The sequence below is a fragment of the Ranitomeya imitator genome, chromosome 6 (genome assembly GCF_032444005.1).
Source record: "Ranitomeya imitator isolate aRanImi1 chromosome 6, aRanImi1.pri, whole genome shotgun sequence".
Taxonomy (NCBI): domain Eukaryota; kingdom Metazoa; phylum Chordata; class Amphibia; order Anura; family Dendrobatidae; genus Ranitomeya; species Ranitomeya imitator.
In genome coordinates, this window is record NC_091287.1 from 343,873,161 (window position 1) to 343,885,317 (window position 12,157).

General features: G+C 47.3%; 1 non-coding gene across 1 annotated transcript; it reads left to right on the top strand.

The window, feature by feature from the left end:
• The first annotated feature begins 11,086 nt into the window (after positions 1-11,086).
• TRNAK-CUU (transfer RNA lysine (anticodon CUU)) lies at positions 11,087-11,159 on the top strand. Its single transcript has one exon. It is a non-coding gene; the product is annotated as a tRNA-Lys (tRNA).
• The last annotated feature ends 998 nt before the right edge of the window (positions 11,160-12,157 follow it).

Below are 12,157 nucleotides of genomic sequence, written 5' to 3' on the forward strand. Positions count from 1 at the left end.
CCAATTCCCCCTCCACCAAAACCGGGGCAGGAGGATCAACAGATGGAACCATAGGTGCCACGTATCTCCGCAACAATGACCTATGGAATACGTTATGTATGGAAAAAGAATCTGGAAGGGTCAGACGAAAAGACACAGGATTAAGAACCTCAGAAATCCTATACGGACCAATGAAACGAGGTTTAAACTTAGGAGAGGAAACCTTCATAGGAATATGTCGAGAAGATAACCAAACCAGATCCCCAACATGAAGTCGGGGACCCACACGGCGTCTGCGATTAGCGAAACGTTGAGCCTTCTCCTGGGACAAGGTCAAATTGTCCACTCCATGAGTCCAAATCTGCTGCAACCTGTCCACCACAGTATCCACACCAGGACAGTCCGAAGACTCAACCTGTCCTGAAGAGAAACGAGGATGGAACCCAGAATTGCAGAAAAATGGCGAAAACAAGGTAGCCGAGCTGGCCCGATTATTAAGGGCGAACTCAGCCAAAGGCAAAAAGGACACCCAGTCATCCTGATCGGCAGAAACAAAGCATCTCAGATATGTTTCCAAGGTCTGATTGGTTCGTTCGGTCTGGCCATTAGTCTGAGGATGGAAAGCCGAGGAAAAAGACAAGTCAATGCCCATCCTACCACAAAAGGCTCGCCAAAACCTTGAAACAAACTGGGAACCTCTGTCAGAAACGATATTCTCTGGAATGCCATGTAAACGAACCACATGCTGGAATAACAATGGCACCAAATCAGAGGAGGAAGGCAATTTAGACAAGGGTACCAGATGGACCATCTTAGAAAAGCGATCACAGACCACCCAAATGACTGACATCTATTGAGAAACGGGAAGATCAGAAATAAAATCCATAGAGATATGTGTCCAAGGCCTCTTCGGGACCGGCAAGGGCAAAAGCAACCCACTGGCACGAGAACAGCAGGGCTTAGCCCGAGCACAAATCCCACAGGACTGCACAAAAGCACGCACATCCCGCGACAGAGACGGCCACCAAAAGGATCTAGCCACTAACTCTCTGGTACCAAAGATTCCAGGATGACCAGCCAACACCGAACAATGAACCTCAGAGATAACTTTATTGGTCCACCTATCAGGGACAAACAGTCTCTCTGCTGGACAACGATCAGGTTTATTAGCCTGAAATTTTTGCAGCACCCGCCGCAAATCAGGGGAGATGGCAGACACAATTACTCCTTCCTTGAGGATACCCGCCGGCTCAGACAAACCCGGAGAGTCGGGCACAAAACTCCTAGACAGAGCATCCGCCTTCACATTTTTAGAGCCCGGAAGGTACGAAATCACAAAGTCAAAATGGGCAAAAAACAGCGACCAACGAGCCTGTCTAGGATTCAACCGCTTAGCAGACTCAAGATAAGTCAAGTTCTTATGATCAGTCAATACCACCACGCGATGCTTAGCTCCTTCAAGCCAATGACGCCACTCCTCAAATGCCCACTTCATGGCCAGCAACTCTCGGTTGCCCACATCATAATTTCGCTCAGCAGGCGAAAACTTCCTGGAAAAAAAAGCGCATGGTTTCATCACTGAGCAATCAGAACCTCTCTGCGACAAAACAGCCCCTGCTCCAATCTCAGAAGCATCAACCTCGACCTGGAACGGAAGAGAAACATCTGGTTGACACAACACAGGGGCAGAAGAAAAACGACGCTTCAACTCCTGAAAAGCTTCCACAGCAGCAGAAGACCAATTGACCAAATCAGCACCCTTCTTGGTCAAATCGGTCAATGGTTTGGCAATACTAGAAAAATTGCAAGTGAAGTGACGATAAAAATTAGCAAAGCCCAGGAACTTTTGCAGACTTTTCAGAGATGTCGGCTGAGTCCAATCATGGATGGCTTGGACCTTAACAGGATCCATCTCGATAGTAGAAGGGGAAAAGATGAACCCCAAAAATGAAACCTTCTGCACACCAAAGAGACACTTTGATCCCTTCACAAACAAAGAATTAGCACGCAGGACCTGAAACACAGTTCTGACCTGCTTCACATGAGACTCCCAATCATCCGAGAAGATCAAAATGTCATCCAAGTACACAATCAGGAATTTATCCAGGTACTCTCGGAAGATGTCATGCATAAAGGACTGAAACACTGATGGAACATTGGCAAGTCCGAATGGCATCACTAGATACTCAAAATGACCCTCGGGCGTATTAAATGCAGTTTTCCATTCATCTCCCCGCCTGATTCGCACCAGATTATACGCACCACGAAGATCTATCTTGGTGAACCAACTAGCCCCCTTAATCCGAGCAAACAAATCAGATAACAATGGCAAGGGGTACAGAAATTTAACTGTGATCTTATTTAGAAGGCGGTAATCTATGCAAGGTCTCAGCGAACCATCCTTCTTGGCTACAAAAAAGAACCCTGCTCCTAATGGTGACGATGACGGGCGAATATGCCCCTTCTCCAGGGATTCCTTCACATAACTGCGCATAGCGGCGTGCTCAGGCACGGATAAATTAAACAGTCGACCTTTTGGGAATTTACTACCAGGAATCAAATTGATAGCACAATCACAATCCCTATGCGGAGGTAGGGCATCGGACTTGGGCTCATCAAATACATCCCGGTAATCAGACAAGTACTCTGGAACCTCAGAAGGGGTGGATGATGAAATTGACAGAAATGGAACATCACCATGTACCCCCTGACAACCCCAGCTGGACACCGACATGGATTTCCAATCCAATACTGGATTATGGGCTTGTAGCCATGGCAACCCCAACACGACCACATCATGCAGATTATGCAACACCAGAAAGCGAATAACCTCCTGATGTGCAGGAGCCATGCACATGGTCAGCTGGGTCCAGTATTGAGGCTTATTCTTGGCCAAAGGCGTGGCATCAATTCCTCTCAATGGAATAGGACACTGCAAGGGCTCTAAGAGAAACCCACAATGCTTAGCATACTCCAAGTCCATCAAATTCAGGGCAGCGCCTGAATCCACAAATGCCATGACAGAATACGATGACAAAGAACAGATCAAGGTAACGGACAGAAGAAATTTTGACTGTACCGTACCAATGGTGGCAGACCTAGCGAACCGCTTAGTGCGCTTAGGACAATCAGTAATAGCATGAGTGGAATCACAACAGTAGAAACACAGCCCATTCAGACGTCTGTGTTCTTGCCGTTCAACTCTGGTCAAAGTCCTATCGCACTGCATAGGCTCAGGTTTAAGCTCAGGTAATACCGCCAAATGGTGCACAGATTTACGCTCACGCAAGCGTCGACCGATCTGAATGGCCAAAGACATAGACTCATTCAAACCAGCAGGCATAGGAAATCCCACCATGACATCCTTAAGAGCTTCAGAGAGACCCTTTCTGAACATAGCTGCCAGCGCAGATTCATTCCATTGAGTGAGCACGGACCACTTTCTAAATTTCTGACAATATACCTCTATCTCATCCTGACCCTGACAAAGAGCCAGCAAATTTTTCTCTGCCTGATCCACTGAATTAGGTTCATCGTACAGCAATCCGAGCGCCAGGAAAAACGCATCGATATTACTCAATGCAGGATCTCCTGGCGCAAGAGAAAATGCCCAGTCCTGAGGGTCGCCGCGCAAAAAAGAAATAACAATCAAAACCTGTTGAACTGGATCACCAGAGGAGCGAGGTTTCAAGGCCAGAAATAATTTCCAATTATTTTTGAAACTCAGAAACTTAGTTCTATCTCCAAAAAACAAATCAGGAATAGGAATTCTTGGTTCTAACATAGATTTCTGATCAATAGTGTCTTGAATCTTTTGTACTCTTGCCGAGAGCTGATCCACAAATGAAGACAGACTTCTAATGTCCATCGCTACACCTGTGTACTGAACCACCCAAATGTCTAGGGGAAAAAAAAGGCAAAACACAGTGCAAAGAAAAAAAAATGGTCTCAGAACTTCTTTTTTCCCTCTATTGAGAATCATTAGTACTTTTGGCTTCCTGTACTGTTATGAAAGGCAATTCAGTACCACAATGGACATAGCGGTCAGAGCACATACAGTGATCTGACAATAACCCAAAATCATAGAACGAGCTCTGAGACGTGGGAACTCTGCAGACCGCAATCCCTAATCCTCTCCAGACAACACTAGAGGCAGCCGTGGATTGCGCCTAACTCTGCCTATGCAACTCGGCACAGCCTGAGAAACTAACTAGCCTGAAGATAGAAAATAAGCCTACCTTGTCTCAGAGAAACACCCCAAAGGAAAAGGCAGCCCCCCACATATAATGACTGTGAGTTAAGATGAAAAGACAAACGTAGAGATGAAATAGATTCAGCAAAGCGAGGCCCGACTTTCTTAACAGAGCGAGGATAGAAAAGGTAACTTTGCGGTCTACACAAAACCCTAAAGAAAACCACGCAAAGGGGGCAAAAAGACCCTCCGTACCGAACTAACGGCACGGAGGTACACCCTTTGCGTCCCAGAGCTTCCAGCAACAAATTAGACAAGCTGGACAGAAAAAATAGCAAACAAATAGCAAAGAAGAACTTAGCTATGCAGAGCAGCAGGCCACAGGAATGATCCAGGGAAAAGCAAGTCCAACACTGGAACATTGACAGGAAGCCAGGATCAAAGCATTAGGTGGAGTTAAGTAGAGAAGCACCTAACGACCTCACCAGATCACCTGAGGGAGGAAACTCAGAAGCCGCAGTACCATTTCCCTCCACCAACAGAAGCTCACAGAGAGAATCAGCCGAAGTACCACTTGTGAACACAGGAGGGAGCTCTGCCACAGAATTCACAACAGGTCAGACAGCTGCTAGTGAACTTGGCTGTTAGGGTGGAGATCCCTGGAGCGAACCAGTAAGCACCAATCAGATCATTCATCTGTGTCTTTGATCTGTGCGTGGGCCCATGTGCCCACTGGACCACCATAGGGTACATGCTTCGGGGTAAACAGGGTTTGTAGTCCATTGAGTATACTCTTCCTTCTTGATGTGTTGCACCCTTCCGCATCCAATTCTCCTTCTCCTCCTTTGGGGCTTGTTCTTGCAACTTCTTGAATAGATCCCAAGACGTCATCTCATCTGGTGTCTTGTCCTCAGTTGCCACGTAGTAGCCGTCCGGCTCTACGACCTCTCCCATTTCTCCATACTGTCTTCCTTTGGCGGCTTCTTTGGCTGCCATATCTGCCATGTTGTTGCCCCGTGCCTCTACTGTGTTCAGTTTTCCATGTGCTTTGACCTTCAGTACTGCCACCATTTTTGGGAGTTGGAGTGCGCTCAGTAGGTCTTTAATAGCTCCATGATGCTTTACGGTTGTTCCACTTGCTGTGATGAAGTCTCTTGCAGCCCAGATGGGTCCGAAGTCCTGTGCTATGCCATGCGAATACCTTGAATCGGTGTAAATGTTCGCAGTTTTGCCTTCTGCAATCTGGCAAGCCTTCGTCAGCGCTATCAGTTCTGCTTCTTGGGCTGACAGGCTAGGTGGCAGACTCCTGGACCACAGGATTTCTTGATTGCTGGTCACTGCACATCCCGTGTGAAATCTTCCTTCATCATCTGCAAATCTGGAGCCATCTACATAGAGGATCAACTCTGGGTTGGCCAGTGGCTCTTCTGCCACATTGGGTAGTCCTGCTGTTTCCTGTTGCATGATGCTGAAACAATCATGATCATCTGGTCGGAGCAAATCCAGATCCTTGTGGAAGGTATCATGCAGATTTTGATCTGGAGGGTCCATATCTGTATCCCCTCTTGGGAGTGGGAGTAGAGTGGCTGGATTGAGGACTGTACATCTGGAGATGGTGACGTTGTCAGGCAGTAGTAGTGAGCACTGTAGACGAAGATGTCTTGCGGTGGAGAGATGTTTTGGCTGGGTTTGATTGAGAATTGCTGAGATGTCATGTGGAGCCAGGATTTCCAGTGGATGTCCAAGAATCATGTCAGCTGTTTTGTCCAAGAGGGCGTGTGCTGCAAATACTGCTCTGATGCAGGAGGGGGCTCCCCTTGCAACTGGATCCAGGCGAGCTGAAAAATAGCCTAGAGGTCTCTGTCGTCCCCCGTGAGTCTGTGTCAGGACTCCAGTAGCATGGCCTTCTTTCTCCATCAGGTAGAGACGGAATGGCTTCTCGTAGTCAGGTAGGCTTAGCGCTGGCGCTGAGACTACTGAGTCTTTTAGCTTCTTGAACGAACTGAAGGCCACATCTGTTAGCAGGAACGGGGTTACGTTAACGCAGTCATACAGAGGTTGCATTAGGACTGAGGCATCAGGGATATAGGTTCTGCAGTACGATACTAGACCAAGAAAAGCTTGTAGTGCCTTTGGAGATGTTGGGGGAGCCATCCTCTCCACTGTGGTCTTCCGGTCATCTGTCAGGTGTTTAGTCTGGTGAGCAATGCAGTGCCCAAGGAATGTAATGATTCAGACACCACTGGACTTTGTTCTTCGAGACCTTGCAGTGTTGTTTCGCCAGGTAGAGTAGGAGAGACACGGAATGTGCTTTACACGTGTCAAAGTCAATTGCACAAAGGAGTAGATCGTCCACGTATTGTAGCAAGGTCACTTCTGCATGTTCTGTGATCCAGTTGGCGAGAACTGTGGACATTGCTTTGGTGAATTGCGAGGGGCTGTTCTGGGCCCCCTGGGGCATCACCGCCCATGTGTACTGTGCCCCCTGATGCGTGAAGGCAAACAGGAACTGGTCGTCTGGATGGAGGGGAACACTGAAGAAAGCATTTGCCAGGTCGATCACCGTGAACACTGTTGCTGTGGAAGGCACATTTGAGAGCAGAGTGTGTGGATTTGGCACAATTGGAGTTTCAAATACTGTAGCGTCATTCACCGCTCTTAGGTCATGTACCATTCTGAACTTGGCTGGCTCTCCTTTTACAGTCTTTTTCTTGACAGGGAAAAGTGGGGTATTGCAAGGAGAGGTGCAGGGGACAACGACCCCTATTTCCAGGAACACCTTCAATTGGTCTGAGATGGCTTGACTCTGTGCAATGGACAAGGGATACTGGGCCTTACGAGGACATGGAGTACCTGGCTTGAGCGATACCCGCACCGGGGCAACCTGAAGTTTTCCCACATCTTGGGGTCCCTTAGACCATAGACTTTCTGGTACTACGTCCAGTACCTCCTTGGGTAGGCCTTCATGGGTTGTTTGAGGTTCCTGTAAGGCTGCCAGCATGACTGACTCTTCCTGGGTCAGAGGTGAAGAAAGGGTCACGGTCCCATCTTCCTGGAACACTATGGTTGCTTTTAGTTTCTGTAGAAGGTCTGCCCCCAGTAGGTTGAGTGGGCAGGTTCTTGACACCACAAACTGGGATAGGATAGAGTGTCCTGGCTGAGTGCACACGCTCAGAGGCTTTGTAAGCTGAGAATTTCTGACTTGACCATTCATGCCTACGCAAGACACAGAGGATTCTGATAGGCAGGTAGGGTCAGGGAGTTCCACATGTCTCATCACACTTCTGGCTGCACCAGTGTCCACAAGAAAAGACCTGACAATGCCATCCACTTTCAGGATAATTTGAGGGGTTGGTCCTGCTGAAGGGGTTTTGCATGTCAGGAGCGTGGTGTCTTGCGGACCTGGTTTGCCCCTGTCCTATGGATGGGGCGCTTCACTGTCCACCTTGTCTGCTCCTCGGCTTGCTCCTCTGGGCAGGGTCTTGGGTTGTGATGGAGCTCTGTACCGGCTCTGGTAATGACCCAATTTGCTGCAGTTGAAACATCTGACGTTCCTTCTGTCTCGGTATTGCGGTGGCTCTTCAGAGTCTATGGCCGCCATAAGGGGTGTTGTCTTCCGCACTCCTGGTTGGGACTCGATCCCTTTGGCTACGGTGAGCAGGGTGTCCATTGCTATTGACCTGTACTCGGGTCTAGCCACTATCAGTGGCTTCTTGATTGGTTCTCTGAGTCCATGCACAAAGGCCTGTGCCAACATCTGCCTGTGTATCTGATCATGAATGGTGAAGCCCAGGTCCTGGAAAACCTGCATTACTCTGCCATGAAACTTCTCCACAGTCTCTGTCTTCTCCTGACTCATGTCATGTAAGCTGAGGGCCTGTCCGGCCAGCCTGCCTTTGGCCCACTCTCTGAGTTGTTCAATCAGCTTCGTCCCTGACTCCCAGGCATGTACGTCTAAGTCTGCTGAAAGCTTGAAGTGTTCTTTCATGATTGGCCAGAAGGCATCACCTGCCTTTATCTCCATCACGGCCCACAGGTCATTCCAGGTGGCTGCATATATGCGCTGGTTCTGCTGCATTCTTCTGTAGAATGGCATGGGGTGCATCTCTGGATCTGGAAGATTGTTGAGGATACTGGTCACCTGACTTGGGGTGAAGTGCACATAGTGTAATGGTGGTGCTTCTACCTGCCCCTGTCTCCTAGGTGCCCGTGGGTTTTTCTTTCTAGTACTGGGTAGCATGTATGAAGTCCCCTCTTCATCATCATCAGAGGAATAGTTGTGATAGAGTGCACTGGGGTCATGCAGTGGCTGATAAGCGGTCTTGGATATTGTCTTTTTGTGAGAGGATGTGTCCCCACCCTGCTGAGGCTGTGGAGGATTATAGTTCCATTGTGGTGTGAATGTTGGCTGCTCTGACCGGGGATACTGATCACCATCTGATGGTGATGCCTGTCTCCCCCCCCTGTCCCCGAACCTGAGCTGCCTGCTGCTGGGTGTGCCTGGGGGAAGCCTACTGCGGCTTGGGGGGTGTCTTCTATTGGGGGATCTCCACCCTCCTCCCCCGATACCATGACTGTCAGAGGCTGGGCTGTATTGGGACCATAGAATGTGCCTTGTGCTGTGAGCACTGGACACAGAGACACCACACTGCCTGGACTCGGCACCTGCCTGACAGGCAGCAGATCAGGAGAAGGAGAGTGTGACACAGAGTTAGGAAAAGATGGGTGATTTAGAGGAGGGGGAGAGTGCTTCAGAGAGAGAGAGAGAGGAGGAGATGAAAAGTGTGAAGGAGGTGGGTGTGGTGTAGGAGGAGGAGGTGAAGAAGAAGAAGAAGGAGGTGGGTGTGGTGTAGGAGGAGGAGATGAAGAAGAAAAAGAAGGAGGGTGTGGTGTAGGAGGAGGAGGTGCGGAATAATGAACAGGGTGAGGAAGAGAAAGAGGAGGAGAAAAAGGTGGAGATGAAAGAGGAGGAGGAGAGGGCAGTGCAGAAGACGGAGAGGAAAAAGATGGAGGAGAAAGACAAGAAGAGAATTCCTTCTTCTTTGATGCAGCCCGTGCCGGCATTGTCAGAGTAACAGTGCCATCTCCCTGTACCAAGTTTGGGCGGGGCGCACCACATGCTGAGCAAGTCTCCCTGTACAATGGATTCTGCTGGGTGCAGACTGCACACACCCAATATTTTTCATCCCCATATGGGGGAGGTGCTGATGGTTTAACACCTTTTCCTACTTTGTACACATAAAAATCACTTCCTGACTCCTTCACATATCTTTCAGTGCTCCCTAAACGTTGTAAGTCTGTAGCCACTTTATACCATGCTGTTGCAGTGGGCAGCAAGTTAGTATCAACTAGCTTTCCTTTCTTTCTTTTTAAGACATCATGCCATTCTGCAGCTCTAAGTCTGCCTCCCTGACGCATTTCACATACTTTCATGAGCTGCCTGTAATTCTTCACATATCTGACACCTTCATGCTCCGCTACTATTTGAGGAGCCGTTTTCTCATCAGGAAGCAAAAGGCTCTCCTGTTGCTTGCCCAAATTATTCCCCATTGCAAAAAGAGAAATAAAAAACAACAATAAAAATCTCAATTAGGTAAGTATATAAAAACACGAAAAATAGAAGAAAAAGGGAGCTTTCAAAAAAATTGATGCAAGATGTTGAAATCAAAAAATAAAAGAACCATAAAAAAAAATGGGTACACGATCCAAAACTCAGGATCTTCACAGAGAAAGAAGAAAAATAAATAAATAAAAACCCCTTTTAAACAAAAAAAATGAAGAGGCAGAAAAGAAAAGAAACTTTGAAAAACTTAAAAGTCTAAAAACTTAAAAAAAATGCAACAAAACAACAGAAAATAAAATAAAACTAAAAACGGCTTCTCTTCTCCCCCCCTTTTTTTTTTCTTTTTCTCCGTACTCTGCGCTCAAATGCAGTCAGGGACACACTTCCCCTTTTTTACCAGCAGCTGCTGTTGTACCAAAAATCACATATGTCACATCAAAAATGATAGATATCATTTAGTTTCACCTCTTCAAATAAATGTCATATATATGCAAAAACAGAAAACTTAGCAACAAAAAGAATAGGAAAAAAAAAAAGACAAAAAAAAAACGGTTGTGACCGTGTGATTTACAATGCATATATTTCTCCTAACTGCATGGAGGAGGGGAAGTTCTAAATAGAGAACAGACGGGGAGAGAGAAGAGAAAAAAAAAATTTCTTTTTCAATTCTACACAGTTAAGCGACAGTACGTGACATTAACAGACAAAGAACATTGACATCCAGGAGATTCGACACCCTCTTTATTATTTTGTGACACGTGCAGGAAGCGCTGGGAAAACAGACTACTGCCAATCGCACTGAGCACACCTATGCCCGGGCCACCTGAGTGAGAAACACAACAGGTGGGATTTCTACCACCCCGGTCCAACCTATCTAACTAGATAGTCGGCACTACGGGAATCTGCAGTAGCCCTCTAAGTTATCACTACCCGTGCCTGGAGCCTGGGACCAGCTGCCCCGGGACTAACTATCCCTCCTATGCACGGGAATCCTGCAATAACTTATCGAGCGATTTGACCTCCTGCGGTCTGTTACCCAGCAACCACAAACAGTCACTGTTCCTTGCTTCTCCCGGATGTTACACAAACACAGAACATATACACAGCACACAGCAGACACCTCGACTTATATCCCAGGGTTTAGGTTCAGGCTCGGACTTTTTACATTACCTGGGAATGCGGTGGTGACCACACCTGACCGGCTAAAGGTACAGACCCGGACTGGGCACAGGGGACATTCAGGTAAGATGATAGAATTTTCTTACCTTACTCTGATGGAGCTGCAGTCTCCGTCCCGTGGGCCAAGGCCGTGGCCTGCACCCTCGTCTGTGCAGTCAGTCGGATCCCCTGTCGCCCGGCTAGCTCAGTCGGTAGAGCATGAGACTCTTAATCTCAGGGTCGTGGGTTCGAGCCCCACGTTGGGCGCCACTTGTTATGGAAATTTGGGTTGGATAAATCTACCCGTCTGTGCTGCGGCCGCTCCCAATTATTTCTGAGCCCTTAAAGAATGAGTCTGACACGTGGTGACAGCTTGACATTCAATCAAAGACTGGCCATTTATTTCCTGATACATAGTTTTTATAATAGCATATAGAAAGGTGTGGTTGGGGCGGTTAGTTAATTAACATGCAATTCAGTTATTGGTTACCTGATATATATGGAATACTGTGATTAATGCGCATATGACTGCTGATTATGCAACTAAAATGTAGCTCTCAGTATGTAGGGCAAAGTTGAGGCATCTGACCAGGACTTAGTTGAGACAACTCATCAGCACCTAATACATCTGGAGTTCTTCTGCTTTTTGGGTGGAAAACACCGAACAGTCTGTCTGGCTTATATTAGTTTATGTCAGCCATTTTAAGCAATTGATTATAAAGTAGCTGAGTAGATAGATATATATTTGCTTTTGTGTAAGTATATGTGATTTAAAGGAATATATATATGATTCAAAAGCGCATACTGTTATGAAAGGTAATTCAGTACCACAATGGACATAGAGGTCAGAGCACATACAGTGACCTGACAATAACCCAAAAACACTGAACGAGCTCTGAAACATGGGAACTCTGCTGACCGCAATCCCTAATCCTCTCCAACCACACTAGAGGCAGCCGTGGATTGCGCCTAACGCTCCCTATGCAACTCGGCACAGCCTGAGAAACTAGCTAGCCTGAAGATAGAAAATAAGCCTACCTTGCCTCAGAGAAATACCCCAAAGGAAAAGGCAGCCCCCACATATAATGACTGTGAGTTAAGATGAAAAGACAAACGTAGAGATGAAATAGATTTAGCAAAGTGAGGCCCGACTTACTGAACAGAGCGAGGATAGGAAAGGTAACTTTGCGGTCAACACAAAACCCTACAAAAACCACGCAAAGGGGGCAAAAAGACCCTCCGTACCGAACTAACGGCACGGAGGT